The sequence below is a fragment of the Ascaphus truei genome, chromosome 4 (genome assembly GCF_040206685.1).
Source record: "Ascaphus truei isolate aAscTru1 chromosome 4, aAscTru1.hap1, whole genome shotgun sequence".
In the NCBI taxonomy this organism is placed as follows: domain Eukaryota; kingdom Metazoa; phylum Chordata; class Amphibia; order Anura; family Ascaphidae; genus Ascaphus; species Ascaphus truei.
The window spans coordinates 223004759-223024095 of NC_134486.1; positions in this window are offsets into that span (position 1 = coordinate 223004759).

Consider the following 19337-nt stretch of genomic DNA (forward strand, 5'->3'; position numbering starts at 1 on the left):
GGCCCCCGTAGTCTAGCACTCAACTCAAATGTATAATGAATCATTTAAAATGTAACCTTTATTGGTATGTAATAAAATAAATGACTAACACAAAACTAACAAACACTAAAATTAATAATGGGTATACAAATAGTCCTGGGACTCTAATAAATATCACAAGATCCCATCACAAAAAGAATAGAAACCTATACCAGATACATATCCCGATAAAAACTGGCAGCTGGCCACTGAATATCTCTGGTGGAAGAAGGGTGTAGGTATAAAAGGCTGTGAATCTAAATATCTGCATTCAAGATGTATTCACATATAATGAAACCCTATATACAGTTAGGTCCGGAAATAATTGGACACTGATACAAGTTTTGTTATTTCGGCTGTGTACCAAAATAAATTCAAGTTACAGTTAAATAATGAATATGGGCTTAAAGTGCAGTATATCAGCTTTAATTTGAGGGCATTCACATCCAAATTGGAGGAAGGGTTTAGGAATTACATCTCTTTAATATGTAGCCCCCTCTTTTTCAAGGGACCAAAAGTAATTGGACAATTGACTCAAAAGCTGTTTCATGGACAGGTGTGGGCTATTCCTTCGTTATTTCATCATCAATTAAGCAGGTAAAAGGTCTGGAGTTGATTCCAGGCATGGCATTTGCATTTGGAAGCTGTTGCTGTGAACCCACAACATGCGGTCAAATGAGCTCTCAATTCAAGTGAAACAGGGCATCCTGATGCTGCCAAAAAAAAGAAAATCCATCAGAGAGATAGCAGGAACATTGGGAGTGGCCAAGTCAACAATTTGGTACATTCTGAGAATAAAGGAACGCACTGGTGAGCTATGCAACACAAAAAGGCCTGGACGTCCACGGAAGACAACAGTGGTGGATGATCGTAGGATCCTTTCCATGGAAAAGAAAAAACCCTTCACAACATCCAGCCAAGTGAACACTCTCCAGAAGGTAGGCATATCATTATCCAAGACTACCATAAAGAGAAAACTTCACGAGAGCAAATACAGAGGGTTCACCACCAGGTGAAAAACATTCATAAGCCTCAAGAATAGAAAGGCAAGATTAGACTTTGCCTAACAATATTTTAAAAAGCCAGACCCGTTCTGGAACAGCATTCTTTGGACAGATGAAACTAAGATCAACCTATACCAGAATGATGGGAAGAAAAAAGTATGGAGAAGGCTTGGAACGGCTCATGATCCGAAGCATACCACATCATCTGTAAAACACGGTGGAGGCAGTGTGATGGCATGGGCATGCATGGCTTACAATGGCACTGGGTCACTAGTGTTTATTGATGATGTGACAGAAGACAGATGCAGCCGGATGAATTCTGAAGAGTTTAGGGATATTGTCTGCTCAGATTCAGCCAAATTCAGCGAAGTTGATTGGACGGCGCTTCACTTTATAAATGGACAATGACCCAAAACATACTGCAAAAGCAACCCCGGAGTTTTTTAAGGAAAAGAAGGGGAATATTCTGCAATGGCCGAGTCAGTCACCTGATCTAAACCCGATCGAGCATGCATTTCACTTACTGAAGACAAAACTTAAGGTAGAAAACCCACAAACAAACAACAACTGAAGATAGCTGCAGTAAAGACCTGGCAAAGCATCACAAAGGAGAAAACCCAGCGTATGGTGATGTCCATGCGTTCCAGACTTCAAGCAGTCATTGCCTGCAAAGGATTCTTGACAAAGTATTAAAAATAAACATTTTATTTATGATTGTGTTAATTTGTCCAATTACATTTGAGCCCCTGAAATAAGGGGACTGTGTATGAAAATGGTTACAATTCCTAAAATTTCATACAATATTTTTGTTCAACCCCTTGAATTAAAATCTGAAAGCCTGCACTTCTATTGCATCTCGGTTGTTTCATTTCAAATCCATTGTGGTGGCGTACAGATCCAAAATGATGAAAATTGTGTCAGTGTTCAATTATTTCTGAACCTAACTGTAGTTGACGAATCCTAGTGAATAACTTCTAGAGAAAAGATAGATAGCACTCATAGATGTAATCTTAGATAAAATTTATATATATATATATATATATATATATATATATATATGCAAATACAACTGTATGCTCATCTGCATGTCTTAGGCAGGTATTTGCATATTTGCTTTCCTGTGGAGGGTTTTTGTCACTTTTTTTACTCACCATAACTTAACTCAGTATTATGGTATATATATATATATATATATATATATATATATATATATATATAATCAAAAAATAAATAGATGATACCGTTCTGTGGCTAACGTAATGCTTTTATTTGTGTGAGCTTTCCAGATACACTGATTTCTTCTTCCGGCGATGTTACAATGAATGAAGCAAGGATAACTTAAAAACAGTGTCTCTTGGAATGTTATCTGTGCTGTTCCTTCCCCCGGTGTGGATGTGTTTTATGGCTAGAGGTGTCAAAGGGTAAATGAAAGCAAGTGAAGAAAGAGTGTGTACTGCACCGACACACTTTATTCGAGCAAATACCCAGTATGTACCTGGCAGATACCTGGAATGCGCCGCTCCTCACCTCTGACAAGCCCCGTTGCGTTTGCCTTCCCAGCCTGGGTTCATGCCTGGCTGACGGGCGGCTGATCTGTTAAATGATAATGATTAGGATTTAATAGGCTGCAATGCTTCGCGTGTCTACCAGATGGCATAAATTCATGAATTGTAATGCAGTATATATATATATACTGTGCAGTATTGCAGCCAGCGGGAATAAAATGCTTCAATCCCTGCCTGGAAAATACCTCAATGCACTCGGGCAGAAAACAGTCACAAACCTCAATACACCCGGGTATACCCGAATTCGTGGGACTAGCCGAGCTCGAATAAAGTGTGTCGCCAGTGTATGTGTATCAGTGTGAATAAAAATGAATGGAGAGCCAACAGTATAAACAGTGCTCTACACAAGGTGTGTGTGGAGTGAGAGGGATATAAATGGTGTGGGTGGGTGTGGAAATGTAGCACAACTAAAAGTGTGTGTGGATACTATGTGGTCCCTATTGGTGTATATGGATGGAAAAATAAGGAGTATTAGTATGTGTGAGAGACAGCTGTGTGTGCATACATATAGCACAGTATGTACAGACATGGCCTTTAGCGCTCATGGGAAGAGAGTTCACTAGTGTCAGTAATGACTCATAAAATTTCGATCTCTGTTTAGGCCTCTGCTAAGTGTCCCGAACAGTTGCATAAATTTGTATTCATGCAACCGTCTCTCTTTCGGGGTTTTAAGATTACCTTTGAGTATGGCAACCCTCAGATCGTTCATCTTATGGCCAGAGTCAGAGAAATGTTTGCCAACAGGACTGTCTCTTGTTCCGCGTGTGATGCTGTGGCGATGCAGGTTCATTCTCTTGTTTAGCCCCTGTCCTGTCTCACCTATGTAGTAGCAGCCCCCTGGGCATTTCATGCACATGATGAGGTACACGACATTGCTGGAGGAACAGGTGAACAATCCTCTGATTTTGTATTCCCGATTCTTGTGTGGTATTTGTATTGTGTCCGCTGTGTAGAGCATTGCGCAGGTTTTGCATCTTGGGTCCTGGCATGGTTTTGTCCCGCATTCAGTTGTACTGCTGAATACTTTACTCCTCACCATAATATTCTTGAGATTATGGGGTTGTCTGTATGATAATAAGGGTGCTTCAGGGAAGACCTGTTGCAGTCTTGTATCTTCCTGGAGGATGGGTTGTAGTTTCCTGGCGATCTTGCGTAGGGCTCCTAGGTGTGGGCTATATGTGACCACCAAAGGAACCCTGTCGCTTGTCTCCTTCTGTTTGTATTCAAGGAGATCACTTCTTGGTATTCTGGTGGCTTTGTGAATTTGCTGGTCTACAATTCTGTGGTTATATCCACGGTTTATAAAGTCTGATCTCAAGGCTTTAATCCGCTGGTCTCTGTCTGCTGTGTCGGAGCATATCCGGTTGTATCGTATGGCTTGACTGTAGATGGTTGCATGTTTGGTGTGTGTCGGGTGGAAGCTGTTGTCCCTCAAATAGCTGGCTCTGTCTGTAGGTTTGCGGTATATTTATTTTATGATTATTGAAGCTCGGCTAACACGGTACTGATACCTCTACATATATATATATATATATATATATATATATATATATATATATATATATATATATATATAGATATGATTCTTACTACCTCAGTGGTGATGGGTATGCTTAAAGACTAATAGATTAAAAAAACCTGGATTGCTTAATAGCATGTGTGGTTGCTTCTTTTATCTCCCAACAATCGGGTTATGATGACGGCTAGTGTAAATAGGCAAAGTGAATACTTATTTGTAGTGATAGCGTGTAAATAACTGTCACGGGAGTATAGTAGTGCTCACCTGAAACCGGACTGGACCGCGAGGCCAAGGTGGGGATACAGGTAAACAACCGCCCCCAAAAGCCGCGTGAGCGGGTCCGGTAAGCAGAGTAGTGTGGATAGCCTGGGTTGGGGCACGAGAGTGTAGAATCATAGAGGTACTTGCCGGAGTCAGGGTCGGAGAGATCAAGAGTAGTCGAAGTCCAAAGCCAGAGTCAAGGAGAGGAGAAGGTAGAAGTCCGTAGAGTGAGCCGGGGTCCAAGGGTGCCAGAGATCGGGAGTCCGGATACAGGGCAAGGGTCTGTAACAGAACGACAAGAGCAGACTGCGAAGTAGCTTGTAACAAGCGCAACCAGAGACTGACTATGCTCAACAATCAGCTCTGGGCTGGTAGCACTATATAGCGAGATGGGCCAATGGGAACTACCAGCAGTGAGGTCAGACGTAGGTAGAGCGCTGATAGGCTGAGACTGGATGCAGGACAGATGTGAGAGAAACAAGATCATTGGCGGCAGTGGAAGTGGCCATACTTGCGAGTGTGTGTGCGTGCGCGCACACGCGCGACATCCGTAGAGGCGGAGGAAGTGGAAGCACGCCGGGAAGGTAACCCACAGGCGTCGGCGTGCGCGGGGGTATGCCCCGGCAGCGCGCACGTCCGGCGGTAGATGGAGGGAGAGAGGAGGCGACACGAGGACAGATGCCGGGCTCTCCGGCAGCGCAGGCAAGTGCCGGAGCAGAGGAGCAGGAGGCCGCGGAAGGTAGGAGGCGCGGTGTCCTTACAATAACTGAATGGATTGTTACAGTGAAGGACCCAGTATACAGCGGGTAGGTACCCTGTAGGCACAATACAGAGTGCAGTCGAAAGGAGATCAACTGCTGCATACGGCACAACAGGTATGTAGCTTAGCTGCTAGCTATGCTAGTTATCATCTGGGATAGTGCTGACAGTATTAATGTTGTAGATATAATGGATACCACTCCCATGTGGTGCTCCTCTTATGAAGTCATAAACACATTACCTATAGGATATACAATCCTGGCAGGAATGGCAACTGCAGAATATAAACACACTACTGTCAAATAAAGCCAATTATCAAGGAAGAGCCCTAAGGTAGTTTGTCACATGGAATGCATTACATGTGGCTGGGCTGGTATCAAAATTGGATACAAGTGATATAGCTGTAACAGTTCAATGTATTTCTGCCAGTGTGGCTGGACATAACGTTATGAGTGGAAATACCATATTGTATGAGATATGCCTTAGCCAATGTTAGTAGCTGCCGAGTACTGTATAAATACTGTCAGTAAAAGATCCAAAGGGGTAATGGCGGAGACCACACTCCAGCTGTTTCTATATGAAACACGCTGGATGTGTATACATGTATCGCGTGGTACACACTACCCTTCTAAATAGAGGGAAGGATACTGCTAAATGCTGTTACTGATAATAGTAAGTGTATACAAAGTAAATTCTGCTCATCAGAAGATATAGGTAATTACCAGACTCCGGTTGTTTCTATGTGAGACACACCAGCTCTGTATACACATTGTCGAGCAATCTAATCTTCCCATCTGAGGGAAAGCATATGCTCGAATGCTGCCATTACTGAAGATGATAAACACCTACAGTACACCATGGAGTGTATCGTTGTATGACTGACTGAATATATCATTGAACAATAACAAATGTAGCTGGTCTAAAAATACACGCTATTCCTAGATTAAAAACTGCCACACTAGCACGACTTCATCATCGTGCGCCACATACTACGCACCGACGTACATTTTTCATCTTACAATGACACTTTCTCAAGGTGGCCCCGCCTTTTGGCAAAAAGCTTGCCTTAAGTATAGGGGATGGTTGCCTAGGCCAGGGGGGCGCAAACTTTTTTCCCTGCGCCCCCCTGCCGGCTGTCCCCTCACTCCCGCGCCCCCCCCCCAACCCCAACTTACCCTCGCACCGGCGTAATGACGTCACGTTGCCATAGCAACCTCTGTAAACCCCGCGCCCCCCGTCGGCAGTCTCGCGCCCCCCCTGGGGGTCGCGCCCCACAGATTGCGCACCACTGGCCTAGGCAATCCAGGAAGCGTTGTTAGCTTGCGTTCCACTGCATGTGTTAAATGCACATCAAGCAGTGGATAGCATGTGAGCAGATACTGATCGTGACGGGTTTTACACTGCAGAGATAACCCAGGTAAGGATGACCAAAAGGAGAGCTAAAGAGTAAAATAAAACCGGAGTAGGCAGGGATATAATCTTAAGTCCCTAAATGGAACCCCAAACCTAAGATGATATCTAGGTCAAGTAAATAAGAGAATGTGACAGAAAGGAAAGTACAAAATAACAAGGTCAGTGAGTGCACATATTGCAGATGGTGGAGACACCTAGCCAGAAGAGGCTATCTAGGTAAATTGGAAATTGATAAAACGGAGCTAAGCTGCAAGATGTTCATAACAACAGGGAGGTAGTGAGAAAAATAATGAGAGAGGCGCTCATATATATGGTGAAAAAACAAAGCCCTCATTCAAACTTGGCACGATGATATGCCTACTTGACACTATTTTTACTGTAGCCCCTTTCAAGGAACCTTGCCCTCATCTGTGCTGATTGTACTTCAAACTCCTCCTCTGTCGAGTAGTTTCTTATAACTCAAAGAAATTGGCCTATAGGTATCCCCCTGATGAGGCTCTGTGGATGTTGACTGCTGGTGAGGAGGAGACTGTTCGTGGCAGTTTCCTTCCTATGGACAGTGGTAGATATTAATCCATTTAGACCTCTAGATATAACTAGATTGAGGAATTCAATTCTATCTCTACCAATCTCATAAGTAAGAGGTAAATTGAAAGCATTGGTGTTCAGCTTTGTGATGAATTCTATGAAGACGCCTGGTGTACCTAATGTCGTCTATATACAGGGCCACAAGATGATATGGTCGTATAGACGGCATTGTTATCACTAAAAACCACCTCCTTTTCCCACCAACCCAGGTTCAGTTTGGCATACGACGGGGCACACGTATTCCCCAGCGCCGTACCCTGTACCTGGTGGTAGATTTTGTCATTAAAAAGGAAGTAATTCCTTGTGAAGATAAAGCGTAACAGTCTAATGGTGAATTCATTGTGATTAGAAAAGTGTTTGTAAAAAGTACTCTAATGCCTCAAGGACAACAGTGTGATGGTACTCATACAGAGGGCTTCAACATCAATACTAATAAGTATCGTATCATCCTCTATATACACATCCTACAGCCTCATCAGTACCTCCTTTGTATCTTTCAAATAAGGGGGTTGACAAAGGGTCATAGGACTTTATCCACATATATACATTCCTGTTCACTAATGTTCTCGATGCCGGAGACTATTGGTCTCCCCAGAGGCTTGGTTTTATTTTTATGAACCTTAGGAAGGCAATATAATGTGGATATTTTTGGGGTCTTATTATGGATGCAATTAAATTCCTGTTTTGAAATTACTTTTGTAGATAGACCAAAGTTTAATATACCAAGGAGTTCTCTTCCATACTCTAAGGTGGGGTCCTTTCTCAAAACCTCATAGCATGTGACATCTGAGAGAAGTCTAAGATTTTCTTTAAGGTAGTCATCTTTATTAAGGATAACCACATTCCCTTTTGTCGAAGGGTTTAAGGACCCGTATCATCTAGCTAGATACCTTGCCACTAAACACACTGGCAGACCTGGCTAGGGTCCACCTTTTCTTGTCAAGTTGCTATATATTATTATCTCAGGGTCTCTATACAAGCACACACTGACACAGTAGAGTTTTTAGCGGCACCCTGTTTCACACTGAACAGTGGTCTATCATACCCACTTGTTCATACTGCAGTACACGATTTAGGGGTCTATGCACTAAGCGGCGGAAAAATGCATTAGCCAGGTTTTGAATTCGCCATGTTTTTGGCGTGTTACACTCGCTGTATGCAGGAATTGGCAAATCCGCGGCGAATCAATGCGTCACCACCATTTGCCAAGATGGCGAATAGCTTGGTGTGAATGTTCAAATGGCGTGCACGCTCCGCCAATGGCGTTCTGTTTCTGAATCGCACGAGTACACAACCAATGGCGTGATTGAGCGGCCTATTTAAAGGTGACATTTGTTTATATTCTTTCTCTGTGTTGTTGGGAGAGAGAGAGAGGGAGTGACGGACAAAGCTGTGCATTGTGAGAGAAATTGATAGACGTGTTGATTGCTTTGTTTTGTGCTGTTATATTTTGTTTGAAACTTATTGTTATTGTCTGTTTGAAAGTGTTTAGTGAGCTTGAGGTTTAATTTTGTTTGTGTTGCTTGTGAGTGCTAGAGGTATGGACGGGAGGCGTGGGAGTCAGAGGAGTGATGCTGGGGTGAGTGGTGATGCTGAGGTAAGTGATGTGAGTCAGGAGAGTGATGCTGGTGTGAGTGGTGATGCTGAGGTGAGTGCTGTGAGTCAGGAGAGTGATTCTGGTGTGAGTGCTGCTCGTGTGAGTAGCCATGTGAGAGAGGGGAGTGAGCTAGGGTGAGTGCTGCTCATGTGAGTAGCTGTGTGAGAGAGGGTAGTGATGTTAGGGTGAGTGTTGCTCATGTGAGTAGCCGTGTGAGAGAGGGGAGTGATGCTAGGGTGAGTGCTGCTCATGTGAGTGTGAGAGAGGGGAGTGATGTTAGGGTGAGTGCTGCTTGTGTGAGTAGCCATGTGAGAGAGGGGAGTGATGCTATAGTGAGTGCTGCTCGTGTGAGTAGCCATGTGAGAGAGGGGAGTGATGCTAGGGTGAGTGCTGCTCGTGTGAGTAGCCGTGTGAGTAAGGGTAGTGGTGGTGGTGAGGTGCGTGGTGGTGGTGGGGTGCGTGGTGGTGGTGGGGTGCATGGTGGTGGTGGAGTGTCTGATGGTTCAGTGCTCCTGGAGTCTCTTCCATTGGAAGAAGGGGAGTCCAGTCAACAGCAGCCACGTGCCAAGGCTGCACGTGCTCAGAGGGGGGAAAAAAGCGCCCACGAAATAAACGCTTTAATACGGCTGAAAATACAGCCCTTGTGGCGGGCATTGTGGCCAACTATGATCAGCTGTATGGTCATTTATTAGGTAAGAACATTTATTCAATGATTATCTACCAAATTGTACTGCTATGATTATTGCTAAAATAATTTTAATATAGCTGATATAATAAAAGTCATGTATGTCATATGTAATACATGGCATCTATGTAAGTATCTAATGGATGTTATGTATGTATGTAAATGTCCTTCATGTATTTCAATATAGAATGCATGTAATAGATGATAGAATATTATATTTATCAATACATGATCAGTTTGTCTTACAACTGAATATTTGATTTCAGCACAGAATGTATGTTATGTAGATTCATTAATAATGTCCTTGCTCCAGTAGTTGAAGGCCGGATGCAAAGTACAGTGACTTTACCAACATTATTTATCATTAATGTCAGAGTCGTCATGGCTTATTACTATTAGAGGCTAGCGGTATGAATGTTACATTTAAAATATGCCTTTTTGTATAGTTATGTCTATGTATTTGAATAGCTCCAATTTTATACATACATTAAACAACATAAATTCATGCATACACTGCATATATCTATATCCATACTGTTCCGCTCCTTCTGTGTACACACACAACACATTCGCTATACACACACAAAATGGTGGTACACACACAATACGAAACACACACAGCAGCCATCAAAATCAAAATGGAGTTGTAACAGTTATCATAACCAGCCACCCCACCCCTCAACACCACACCCCTCCACACCACACCCCTAATTGTAAATAATGTTCAATTCAAATGTTGCATTTATGGAGGAGAGGAGTCAACTGTTGCCTGTGAGTTCTTGACCAATCCCCTGTCCTGTCTCTGTTGTTCATAATGCTGATTGTCTGAAAGCAAAGACACTCAACAATACACAGTGTAAGCTGTTTGAATGTCGCAGATTCATGCATCATTACAACAAAGAATATTATGTAATCCTACAGCAGTCCTGCACAACTCATGTTGTCGTTTGCCGCATACAGGGCAGGTTTTCAGGATATCACCAGTTCACCACAGATGCCTTAATTAGTGGCTCAGTATGAGTGATACATTAATTGAGGCAGCTGTGCACAAGTATGTAGTTAAAAAAACATGCCCTGTTTGCGGCGTTTGAGGCCTGGTTTTGTGCATGTCTGTCATAAAGCATTCTTGTCAATAATGTCTGTATTATTACAGCTTGTGACTATCATTCCACATTTTCACTATTCTGTATATATTTCGATGTATACCCATGTATGGTTTAGTTTGTGTGCCACACGTCAGATAAAGTTGTATTTTTTCAATGTGTTCAATATCGCAGTCATTTGAGATAACTTACCAAAGAAGAAAATTAATAGTAATCCATTATTGTATTATATTTAAAAGCAGGACCAGTTCCACAATCCGACGACAATTATGGGAGGATATTCGTCTATCTGTGTCAGCATGTGGCAATCAGGTCCGGACACACAAAAATTGTCGCAAAAGGTTTGACGATATCCGAAGAAATTTAAAGGAAACCATTCAATTTGGGCGGAGACATGCTTCCGGAACTGGAGGTGGACCACCGGCATCACCTGTAATATTAACACCTTTGGAAGAGCAGTTGCGAGACAAATTGTTGCCAGTAGTGATATCTGGTTTGCCTGGTGATAGAGATATAGGCGTATATGAAGAAACTTTTCCATCAGGTCAATAATTTCTCAAGATTTAATGTTGTGTAGAAAAAGTTGTATATAATGTGACAGTATACAAATTGTATTGTAATGTTGTGTAATATGTTTTTTTTTATAGGATATTGACAAACTGTACCAGAACCATTGCTGTGATGATGTATCTTATCAATTAATTTCAAATAATCCTTAATTATATTAATTCTCAAATCTTATGTACTTACATACACAGTTTTTTTCCCTTTAGGTGCATTATTTGGACACGTGGAACATGTATCATATACAGATGTTATTAATTAAAATAAGGCATCATACAATCATACCCATTTTATTCATCTTAACTACTCCCAGTTAAGCTTCTCTCATTAACAAAACTGTTCTTTTCAAATGTATGTTTTTGTTTATTCATATAGTTACACCTGTGCGTCACAACAGACAAGAAGAGGTGGGCACACCTGATTCTTCTTTGGCATCATCACTACTGGAAGGTGAGGCTATAATGTTATGATTATAGAATGTGTTCATTTTTAGGGAACCACAAACATATGTATGAACATAGATCACATGCACATGTTGGTGATATGGCCATATTTATTAATTGCAACTTGACACATGATGTTGCAGTCATAGAAATGTCTCAAAGAGATAACAGGGTTTGTGAAGTTATGGCTCACAAATTATCATGTCAAAATTATCAACCTTGCTACTATGTAAGGTCACTATTAATGTTAACGTCTCAAATAAAAATATTCTTTCATTTCTTATGAAATGAATATATTGACTACACTAATGTTCGTATTTGATGTTCATCATTACATACTCACAAACTCTTTGTTATTGTAAAATATGGAGTATACATGGTATAGTAACATTTATTTAAACATAGTGTATCTTTAATGTGCTTCAAAAGATGGCCTATCACCACCATTCATTATGTTATAATATTACATGTTAACCATGTTTGCGCAAAATGTGTATGTAAACATTAGTTATGCTGTTGTGACTGGCTCTGCCATGAAACGACAGTGGGCACAATAGTGTAGGGCGCAGCACAGAAATTGCACGTCGTTTCTGCTTCACTATGCTTGCACCGTGCACGGGTCTTCTCTCTGCACACAGACACAAGCCACCCTCCTTATCGTACATTTTGTTCTTTTTTGCTCCACTGTGAAGAAGCATGGCTGTTTTTAACTTGCACTACACTATTAGTAGTTTGACATGTGTGTGTGTGTGTGTTTGTGTGTGTGTGTGTGTGTGTGTGTGTGTGTGTGTGTGTGTGTGTGTGTGTGTGTGTGTGTGTGTGTGTGTGTGTGTGTGTGTGTGTGTGTGTGTGTGTGTGTGTCTTAGTGTTGGATGTCATTCATTTGTGCACAAAATGGTGGTTAAACAGTCTCCAAAAATTTGTGTTTGTGTAGTCACAATGTTTTCACTTCCACTGTTGATGAGCGTTTTTAAATGTACACACACATCAAAATAAACACACACATTTTGATGATCCATGGCCCCCCAGTTGTGTGGCAAATTATGCAGGACAGCCTGTGTTTGTGCTTTCAGACTTGGTGATGTCACCGCTATCCCAGCCAGCAGCATAATGTAGCAAAGGAAAGATGTCACTAGAATGTACACATTTGAATTCTAATGCAATCCCCTTACAAAATATGTAGGTTACTTATGTTGCAGGGGGTGTCATAATAACTAACATTTATGAAAAGGGGTATGTGCATAATAATTTTCATCAAGACACATGTCACCATTCACTCAATTAATCATGTTTAACTGTTGATGAATAATGCCACATAGAAAGTTATTTGTGAAAGGTTTTTGTCTAGAATAATTTTTTTAATGTCAAATCTCATCATTTTGATCAACACATGCTGACATAAAAACATGATACAATGTCAAATGTTAATTGAAATTTTTTTCTTTGATACATAGAGATTGAACGTCATGATCATCAGAGTCCAGTATTAACAGAAGCACGTCGAGTACATCAGGCCAGGAATAAACAACACAGTTTGGCAGCAATTGATGCGTCAGAATCAAGGATGATTTTAATACAAAATACCCACCATCGGGAACAAATGGGAGTACACCAAACTATGGCATCTGAATCCGGCAAATGAAAAATATCGTCTTAAAAATCCCAGAAGAATTGCATATCATGAATATCACACTCAAAACTCTTGTAAACACTCTACTACAAGTGAATAATCTTCAACCAGACTCTACAGGAAATGAAGGCCACTTTAGCGGCAACAATGAAGGCTCTTTCTATGCTGGAATTTTGTCACCACAAACTGAGGTGTTACATGTATCCAGTAATGACTTACCCGAAGTAAGAAGCTTTAATCTTGAATCACCAACGATGGTTGAAACAATGCAGACATCTAGTACAGATAACAATCTTCAACAGGCACCTAAAAGAAGGTCAAAAAAAAGAAAATTGTCAACTACTGAAACAGAAAGAACTTCCCTTTGCTGTAAGACATTGTCAAATAAGGTTCAAGACTATACCCAGGCACAAGGTACACCTGTCTTTAAGCAGCCACAAAGTCTTCAAGCCTATACCCAGGCACAAGGTACACATGTCTATAACCAGCCTAAAATTCTTACTGTGTCTACCCAGGCCCGAAGTGCACCTGTCTTTACCCATGCCCAAAGTGCACCTGTCTTTACCAAGGCACAAACTGCACCTGTCTTTACCAAGGCACAAACTGCACCTGTCTATAACCAGGCCCAAAGTGCACTTGTCTATACCCAAGCCCAAAGTGCACCTGTCTGTACCCAGCCTCAAATTTTTCAAGTGTCTACCCAGGCCCAAAGTGCACCTGTCTATAACCAGCCTGAAAATCTTACTGTGTCTACCCAGGCCCAAAGTGCACCTGTCTTTACCCAGGCCCAAAGTGCACCTGTCTTTACCCAGGCCCAAAGTGCACCTGTCTATAACCAGCCTGAAAATCTTACAGTGTCTACCCAGGCACAAAGTGGACTTGTCTATACCCAGACCCAAAGTGCACCTGTCTGTACCCAGCCTCAAATTCTTCAAGTGTCTACCCAGGCCCAAAGTGCACCTGTCTATAACCAGCCTGAAAATCTTACTGTGTCTACCCAGGCACAAAGTGGACTTGTCTATACCCAGGCCCAAAGTGCACCTGTCTATAACCAGCCTCAAATTCTTCCAGTGTCTAACCAGGGCCAAAGTGCACCTTTCTTTAACCAGTCTCACATTCTTCCAGTGTCTAACCAGGGCCAAAGTGCACCTTTCTTTAACCAGCCTCAAATTCTTCCAGTGTCTACCCAGGCACAATGTGCAACTGTCTATAACCAGCCTCAAATTCTTCCAGTGTCTACCCAGGCACAAAGTGCACCTTTCTTTATTTCTTTAACCAGCCTCAAATTCTTCCAGTGTCTAACCAGGGCCAAAGTGCACCTGTCTATAACCAGCCTCAAATTCTTCCAGTCTCTACCCAGGCACAAAGTGCAACTGTCTATAACCAGCCTCAAATTCTTCCAGTGTCTAACCAGGGCCAAAGTGCAACTGTCTATAACCAGCCTCAACATCTTACAGTGTCTACCCATGGCCAGAGTGGTGCAGCAATTGTTCTGACACAAAGTGCACCAGTTATTACCCCGAAAACCACAAAAAGTAAAAGAGGTGGTAAGCCACGAACAAATGAAAGTGAGCCATCAAACAGGCCAGTTACTCGTTCACAAATTAAAAACAATAAATTATAATGAATATTGTTTTGTGTTGTTCTTCACACAAATGCTTTCATGTTGTCTTTCTGTTTCTTTTAAGTGTGTTGTGAATATGTATTAAGCTCAATTTCATATTTTTGGCATTAATTCATGTATTAGCATTATTACACGTGTATTTCATGACATGTTCTACTTGTGTAAAGTGTATAATATATAAATGTCCATACAAATGTACTGTAAGGCAACACTCATTTGCACATAGACTACTTTTATGCCCTACATCTCCAATTCAGGTTGGCTACATGATTATGAATTAATTATTTTACATACATAATTAGTGACTAAATATTCTAGTACACAGTGTACCAAAGTTGATACAGTTCACGTTAGTTGAAATTATTACAATACATTTTTTGGCCTTTGCAAAATAATATGTACATTAATTAATAGTAGTCATAAAAGACAAATCCACACTTTAGGTATTAATGTCATTATCATTGGTACAACTACTATCTTTGAATGTATGTGTCTGTGTTCTACATTTTGAAATGTGTTGATTTACTTACATGTATTATTAATGTGTGTGTGTGTGTGTGTGTGTGAGTGCGTGCGTGCGTGCGTGCGTGCGTGTGTGTGTGTGTGTGTGTGTGTATGTATGTATGTATATATATGTGTGTGAGTGCGTGTGTGTGTGTATATATATATATATCGAGAGATACACGTGTCTATATATATAAATATATATATATATATATATATATATATACACACACACACGTGTGTGTTTTTATATATATATAATTAATTTTTTATTTTATTTTTTTTGCCTTACTATATGTGTTCCACAAAATTCCGTATGTATCTTTTCTTGCATATATGTGTTATAATGGTTATAATGACACAATGATCTTAGTTCCCACTCATTTATTTATAAATTCAAAAGTAAACAAACTTTTAGAATAATTGTGTAAACATAGCATTACTAATCATTACGAAGTAAAGAAAAAAGTGTTACGGAACTATTTGATCATGCTTTTATTTATAAACACCTGCTTGTGGGAGTTTTTGAGCTGCAAAAAGTGGCTTTTGTATTTTAACCTTGAGAATCAGGTCACATTGATAAAAAGTATCCAATTGTGTATTTGCTAGAGAAGCTTTGAATTTGTCATTATTAACTGCAATTTACAAGGGAATAGACATGGCTTCAAGTGTGAGACGACCATTAAAAATTTTAATTTTTGAAGCAATAGAATCACAACAAGATAAGAAAGCTACTGTACATGAAATGTATGCTTTTATAGAAGACAAATATAATTACTACAAAGAAGCAACTAATCCTAATCAATGGAAAGTATCAGTCCGTTACAACTTAACAAAGAATCAATGTTTTGAAAGAGTCTACCCCCGGCCTGGTGAAATGTACTGTTGCTGGAAAGTTGTGGATTCTATGAAGATTACTTTAGAATATGGAACATATCTTCTGCTAAACAGCTTTTTCTTACGTAATCCCCATTACAACCAACGCTCCCAGAGTGCTGTCTTGTACCCAAACCAACAACAGTGCGTACCACAATGTGACATGCAATGTGGAGGTAACTACAATGGTATGTTGCATAATGTACATGGTCAAAACCTGTGTGCATGGGAAAACAGAGAACCTATGTACCTGCCTCAGCCCATCCTGGCTACCAAACACGGAACAACCATATGACGGTGTCACCGACATGTATGTGCCTCAGCATCCCAGGATTAATTCAACAATTGGCAATCCGTCTCTGCATAGCAGCAGCGGCGGCAGACACAGGGGCGGCGGACAAAACGGCGGCAACAGTAGCATATTCCAGCTAGCTCATTTTTAACTACAAATAAAAAGGTAAACATTGTTATCCTTACAATATGAGAAAACTAATTATACTTGACAATAACACTGCATCATGTGCAGCATCACTGACGCAGGCGCGAAAGCCAAACATTTCTTGTCAACTCACACACATTGTAACATGTGTACATATACATTAGGACAGTTGACAAAACAATACATTAACTGTAAATGACACACATGTAAAGTTCAGTTAGATAACAGTTATCCCATTGTTGCAAACATTACACATGTATATCCACACACGATCATGTCCAATCAATTGTTTACAATTACACATTGGCTAATGTTAAAGTCGCGTCCATCTGTGACGTGGCTACGTGATAAGGTGACAATGCGGGCTCATAACTATGACGAGCTACATGGAGTCGACAATATGATGTGCGCGCGCAGTCTCTGTTGCGTGTGTACACGTATTATGTATGCATACAAAGAAACGCTCACAACACAATTATTGTTCAACTCTTGTACTTAGAAATTATCCTGCGGTACCACTCATCAGTGTGACAAGCTTGGCCGGCGGGGTGGTCTGCGCGTGCACAGCGTTAACCGGGATCTGCGCTCACAGGAGAGAGGGAGAGCTTGCGACGGGATGGGGCGTGTTTGGGTGTTAGCGGGGGCATGTCCATGACCTCACCTGCCTGGTTCACCCTCATTGGCTGAACCGCCACCGCGGGCGTTTCAACGGCTACATCGCAAGTTCTACACATAATAATATTAAATAAGGCAGCGGGCCCAGTAATGTCTGTGACACGCGCACCCGGCGGGGGGCGGGGGGGGGGCGGTGCGTGCACAGTGCTAACCGTGATCTGCGGTCTGTGAGGGAGATAGGGATCTTGCAACGGGAGGGGGCATGATCGGGGATTTGCGGGGGCGTTGCCATCACGTAACGCGTCTGGTTCTCCCTCATTGGGTGAACCGCCGGTGGGGGCGTGGCCACGCCTCCGTCGCAGGGTTTGAACTCAATTTGATAGAGTTGGAAAAAAACCTGCAGCACGGCGCAGCTGCACCTTCAGCGTGACAGGGCGTACTGGGCCCAGCCCCATTGAGGGGCGGTGCTTACACACACAGCGCACGCCGTGCCGTGCGCACAGACATTACTGGGACCGCAGCATAAATTTTACCAGTGTGTGGAATATTGCAGTACAGCGCGGCTCTTGAATGTGCGCCAACGCATGTAGTCGGCCATGAGTGACTGGGGGGCAGGTGTTTCCACGCACAATGCACACAGAGGCGCGCGCTCTGCCAGTCACTGTGACCGCAGCATAACACAACATATAATGTGAGCATATGTGTACCTTATGCGCTAGCATGTACACTCATTAACAGCATAATAAAAAATATTCATCATAACATAATCATTGCGATGCAAAGTTTGAAAAGTATGTCGTTTGTATTTCAGAAATATCACTCTGAGATGGAGTCACAATCAATGAATGTACCTGGCTACACAAAGAAAGTTTGCTGATTTGACATGTGTGGAATGAATGTTACTATGGTTGCAAACACTGTAATGCTGATTTCCTCAGTGACGCTTATTTCTGCTTGTAGTGAATGTAACTTCATCAGTTGCATATTACTGATGTTACATTTAGTTATTAATAACATTATGCAAATTTATACTCATACTAGCTATATCAATATATGTAACACTTTAATAATAATTGTAATTATGTTTCTGACATTTATAAATTTGATTTCATTATGTATATATTTCCCATATGTTGGACATACAGCATTATCTATAACAAAAGTGAGTTTATAATATTTTTAACATCATGTATTTACAGAGTTTGTGAAATGCATGCAGAATGATACATTTAACATGTATAATTCTTTTCAGCATTAATGTTCATATTACTATTATCACAAATTGCACAACATATAAAATAAAATTATAAAAAAATTATAAATTGACAGGTGATGTTAAAGATCACACATTATGTATAGTTATTTGTAAAATACATATACTCCCTATAATTGTTCATGCTTGTTAACATACACGTTCATACTATGTAATTCATCTACAGATATATAAAAATAAGATAGAAATTCACTCCTATCATTATTTTTTTAAGTTCATTGAAATTACTTACACTGTTGTTGACAACTAACAATCAACGTGATAACACATGTTGAAACCGTTGTAATCTTGCACATGAACATGAAAATGTACATGTAAATTAACACACAGTGACACATTGTGACACATAACGCTAAAAACATACATATATTAAGACACATTACCAGCTATGTAGTCATCCTACAGCCACAACATCATTAATCTATCTTGATGTTAAATAAGAGTGCTGCTGTGCGTGACAAATGTAGAGAAATAAAGACAGGTGTGTGCAATTGAAATTCAAAATTGCAACACATATATGGTCATAAGTAGAAACTGCAAATTGCAAAATTGTCAGACCACAAATGTTGTATTATAGTATTATAAACATATGTTCACAGCGTATATAGCCTGGCTTGCAAACATACATGTATATGTATAACAATATTCAAATTATTACCATAGATGTTTGCTTAATTGCATACATACATACATACATAAATACACACAACTGAAATGTGTATACTGTGCAATTAAGGAATTATTCGCTAATTAAGATATATTATTAAACATCATGTGATGATGTTTCAATGTGCACAAAATATAAAAATTCATTTATATTTGCATTAGATTATGATGTTAAAACATGATTCATTGTG